The sequence below is a fragment of the Talpa europaea genome (assembly GCF_964194135.1).
Source record: "Talpa europaea genome assembly, chromosome: 4".
NCBI lineage: Eukaryota > Metazoa > Chordata > Mammalia > Eulipotyphla > Talpidae > Talpa > Talpa europaea.
This window is the reverse complement of record NC_140070.1, coordinates 49,566,203-49,571,728: the sequence shown is the minus strand read 5'-3', so window position 1 is coordinate 49,571,728 and position 5,526 is coordinate 49,566,203.

Here is a 5,526-nt window from a genome sequence, read left to right as displayed (position 1 = left end):
AAAGGCAGAGGGGCAATTTCTAATTGTTGAGTTTAATGTGGATGAGGTTTCCTCTGGTTGCAGGTGGAACTGGGTTGTTGAAACTGATATTCTTGGACAGTGATACTCAAATTTCACTGCACACATAATCACCTGGGAACTTGTTTAAATGTTGATGCTGCCTGAGTAGGTTGAGAGGGGGCCCAGAGTCTGCGTTTCCAGCAAGCTCCTGGGTGATGCTGGTGCTCCCCTTGACAGTGGACAACCTCCTCATCTACTCGGAATAAGGTTTTATGAGATGTCCGTCCGTTAGCACACTCCTAGGTAAAGGGAATCTTCCTAATGCACAGATGAAGTGAAGTGTAAGGGGACAAGTGAAAAGCCCAAATAATGGCAACTTGGGATAGAAGGAGCAGTGGGGGGGTGTGAGAAATGGGTGGGTTATGGATATACTTTGCAGGTAGTCAGTGGGATTTGCTGACAGATTGGGTGTGAGGTACAAGAGAGGAGTAAAGGACCACTCCAAGGCTTTTGACCTGAACAGCTGGAATTGTACAGCTGCCATCAAGTGAGCTGGGGAAGGCTGTAGGTGAAGCAGGCATGGAGGGGAAGACCAGGACCTCAGTTTGGAATATAATAACTTTGAGACATTCTATTAGACATCCAAGTGGAGATGTAAAGCAAACAGCTGGGTTTATGAGTGGGAGAGAGTTTCAAGCTGGAGTCAGCAGCACATAAAACACATCTAAGTCTCAAGACTGGATGAGATCATCAGGAAAGGGATTTAGGTAGTTAAGGAGATCAAGGATCTGGGTGCTCCAGTTGCAAGCTAGTTGGAAGAGGAGAAAGCAAGCAGCAAGGGAGTGACTGTTGTAGAAAGAGGGAAACCAAGAGGTGGCAGCATATAAGCAGCCAACTACCAAAGAGGGGGTGACTAATTGTATCAATGCTGCAGAAGATCAAATGTGAGAAGGCTGAGAACCAACCATTGAATTCAGCAGGACAGAAGCCACTGGTGACCTTGAGAAGGGTGGTGGTAGTAGAGGGATGGGCGAAAGCTTATTTGGAGCAGTTTAAGTGAAAGGAGCAAGAGGAATTTATGACAGTGAGTACAGATTACTCTTTTAAGATGGTTAGCTACAAATGACAGCAGAGAAGCAGGGCATTTAACAAAGGAAATGGTCAAAGGAAAGTTTTGTTCTTTTATTTAGATGGGAAAGACCCTGTAGAGAGAGCTTCTCAGGCAGGAGGGGGTGCAGGTGCTGGATGTGTCCTAGAGCCTAAGAGAAGGGACTGGCTCTAGCCAGGAGCAGGGGTGGCTCATGTTGGGGAGTCAGAAAGGCAGAGGATGTGGATACAGATTCAGGTGGGTGGCTAGAGGCCATGGAGGGAGTTTGGAAGTAAAAGGTCACCTGGTTCAACTTTCTCAGTGTAGGAGGGAGCTTTGGTGGAGCGCGAGGGAGATTTGACACACAAGTTGGAAGAGGCAAGGAGTAGGTTCTCCCCTCCAGGAGCGAGTGCAGTTCTGCCTACACCCTGCCTTCAGTCACTTGAGACTCAGTTGGCCTTGCACTCCCCAGAATGGAGACAATAAACTTCCATTTTACTCTACTGTGGTAATTTGTTACAACAGTCCCAGAAAACTAATACAGGACTAAAGGAAAACTGATTAGGAGAAATGCCTTGCCCTGTTTACCACCATATACCTCACACCCAGCCTGATGCCTGACACATGGCAGGGCTCAACAGACATTTGCAGAATGAATACATGGCCAGACGGCCAGGCCTGGGCCGGCCATGTCACTTCTTCCCCTGCAGTCTGCATCTGACCTTCGCTCCCAGCCTAGAGGAAGCGAGAAGCAGCTCTAGCGCCCAGGTTTACATGTTTCAACTATTGTCACCATAAGGGATACTAAGAGGGAGATTTGATCTTTTTTTCTCTGGACAAAGGGCCTAGAGAGGCTCAGCTTGATCAGGTACCCACCAGGTTCCACTAATAGGAAAATAAAATCACCTCATAGAACAGGATGGGAGCATGGGGCAGTGCACAAGAAAAGCAGCATCATCCAACAGGTGTCCTTTACAAAGAGCATTCTGAGTTCCTTGCCATGTACCCCGACACTTACCCTCAGTTCTCAGTCCACTTAGGAGGTGGTGCTACCATCCGATTCACAGGCAGGGCAGCTGAAGACTGAAGTAGACAACCTGCACAAGGGCATGTGGACGTGGAAGAGAGAGCCTGCATCCAGGTCTGCCCAGCATCCAGGGACTGTGTCTCGATGCTGTGCCTCAATGCTGTGCCAGCCTGGCTCCGAGCAGCCAGGAGAGCCCTGCATGGCCACCAGGTTGCTGCCCCTGACTTTAGGTTTGCTCCCTCATAGTTGGGTGACCTGGGCAAGACACTGACAACGTTCTGGGCAAAACTTTAGGAACATTTAAATGAGCAGAAATAAGACAGAAAGTATTCCTGTTCTTTATTAATGAGTTGAGATACACACACAAAAAATGTTACATAAATGGCTCAAGCGTCATTGACATCTTCGGGCTTCACTCTCATGTCACGACAATGACCACCTGTTAATACTGGGTAACAGAAGTGAAAATGTGTGCTCACAGGTGCTCCAGAATTCAAGTATCTTTCATCCTCAGTCCGCCTGGCCTGGAGTTTCCAGTGAGCGGCTAATGAGCATGTCTGTGCTCTGGATTTACATGTCTGAGGGGCCTTTGACTTAGAGCTGCCATGTGTTAGTGGGCCATATCTCCTGGCACAATGAGACCAGTCATGGTGGGCTGACCAGGCACTCTCCACAGCAAGTGCCACAGGAAGGTGGGGGGCAAGGTAACAAACCATCCAGGCGTCCAGGTGTGGCACAGGGGAAGTCAGGGGCTCTAAGAGGGACACAGGATTTTAGAAGGGAATCGGAGAGCACACAGTGGCAAAGGCATAGGTTGAGGAGACTTCAAGAAGGGTGTGCCCAGGGGATGCGAAGGTAACACTCACTACTTAGGAGGTTTGGGAGTCCTGTGGGATCCCAGGAGGTCACCAGAGACTCCAGTCTCCATGGGCTCCTCAGTCATGGAGTAGCTTGGCCAACTGGTTTCCCAGACCTGCCCTGCCAGGTGACCATGGCAAAGAGTATACTAGGACACCCCAGGGTACAAGCCATTCTGGCATACCTGGAAGCAGCCACTGCCATGAGGGCCTATAGTCTCTGAAAAACAAAGAATCGTCTTTTAAAGGTGTTATTACTCATCTCACTTAAGGGGGAGACGAGGTCATGTGTGATGAAGGCTGACCACTGGCTCAGCAACAGAGGCTGTAGAAGACTATCTTTAGCTGGTTTTTCCCTGGGGCATTGTGGAGTTAGCCATGGCTGAGGGTGTGACAGACGCCTGGAAGGTGGGGCCAGGGCTGGAGGCCAGAATTGGCTGGAACCCCTTCTTCTGGTTACTTTCATGGCTAAGGGTTTCATTCGGGGTCGACTGATCTGCTTCCAACAAGACTCCCTACTCAGAGCGGTTGGGGGCTGCAGGCTCCATGGCAGGCAGAGGCATGCTGGTCTATAACCAGCCGCAGTTTTCTTCACCACACACTGCCCTGTGTGCAGGGCTCCACCACTCCCTTGGTGCAAAGCATCTCCATCCTTACTTCTTCCTGCCTGCCTGGCCTCTTTCTCATCTCCAGCTTGCAGCTGCCATCAAACAGCACCAGGGCTACTGTGGACATGGTGGCCCACAGGAGCATAAAGGTTGGAAAGAGTCTTGTCCTATTAGGGTTTAAAATGGGATCTTGGAAGTTCTGAAGTGCCTGATCTGGAATGTTTTTTGTTATCCTTCCTTTTTAGGGTCTGCAAGAAAGGGCTATTTAGACAAAAAGGGAGGTCTGATTTCTGACTAACCAAAGTCCCAACAGCTTCACTCTGTAGCAGAATCGCCCTTTGACCAGGCCTTGGATTGTTCATGATCTTTCAAAACTGGAGAAGAATCCATGTCCAGCCGGGGACTCACTCTCTCCAGATTTTTTTCTCCAAACAATGGGCAGGACACCTGCTAGGGATTCTTTAGTCTGCCTAATGGGCTGACTGAAACTGATGGAAAATAAGGTCACTAGCCACGCTGCTTCATCTTTTGACCTCAGCGAGACCATGAGTTCCTGCTGCCCCTCTGCCCCGACCCTGGCCAGAAAATTCCAGTTTTTGGCTCACACCAGCAACACCTGAGAGAGAAGTGGGTATCATTAGGGAGCTGGAAGACTGTCGTGGTGCAGAAACAGATGATTGGGAGTCATGTCATCACCCCAACCTTCCTTTCTGCCTTTTATCAAGCATCATAGTTAAGAGTCAAGAGATTAACCAAAGTGTGCTGGGAAAGAAGCTACCACTAAGTCTGCAGATACTTAGGGGGCTTTGATTATGTGCTAGGTTTAAGAAACAGCAGTGAGTTGATTCAAAGGGAAAATGACTTCAGATGTTGGTTTCATTTTAATAAGAACAGTATTGGATCACTTTGGTTAAGATTAACATTTGCCAGCTTTCTGGATGGTGTCCACATGAGCTTAGGGTGATGTGAAGAAATGTACTTGCCCATGTCAGTGTCTGTATCAGGCAGCACGGGCCATGTGCGAGAGCAGCAAAGGACAGACAGATCTGAAAAAGCCTTTTGCGTGGCCAGGAAGAACACCAAACTTAACCCATGCTGTCTGACAAATGAACTCTTCTGCAATCAATCAGCTTACTTAAACATTTCCAGAAAAGCCCTATCAGAAGTGACATTCTTATACCAGCTTCTCCCCTTGGCAAAATAAAATTCTGTTTCCTAATCTCTGCGTCCTCAGCCATAGTAAATGCCTTTGGGCAGACATACCTCCTCTCCTCTCTCCAGCTGTCAGGCCAGGACTACGGCCTGTTTCTCTTGAGTCTCCAGCTACATACAGGTCCTACTAACCTCACCTCTTAGTCACTGCACTTTCAGACGGAGCTGAGTTTTGGCACTGCAGGGAGATCTCAGTTAAAACAACAATATTCCAGACACATTACTGAGAGGTCTGCTGAAGACTCGAACCTTCACCAGGTAGTGGGCACAGACCCCTTTAATAAAATAGTAACCACTAAAATAATTTAAAAACCTACAAAAGACACCCAAGCTCAGACACTGTGGACTGGGGGTTGGGAAGTGGGACTTGTTCATGGCTTATTTTGTACTTTGGGTACGTGGATCAGCAATTCCACAACAAACCAAAATACTAAGTAGTTCAAAGAAACCACGCAGCCACCCCGAGAGGGAGGAACCAAGTGGAATCAACACCAGGGGCCTGGATGCTGCTTCAGTTTACCCGTCACTTCCTCGTCCTGTGAGAAGCGGGAAAGCTGGTGCCCTCTGGGCCAAGGCAGACCCCTCTCCCCCATGCCCGCCCTCCCTTTCCCCCTTCCTATGCCAAGTCCTCGGGCCAGGGGTCATGGTTAGAAATGGTTTTCAGTGCGGTTAGGCAGTAGAGGGGGCCCAAGGACTGGCCAGTTCACAATCACTGCGCCCAGAGCTTCAGGCTTG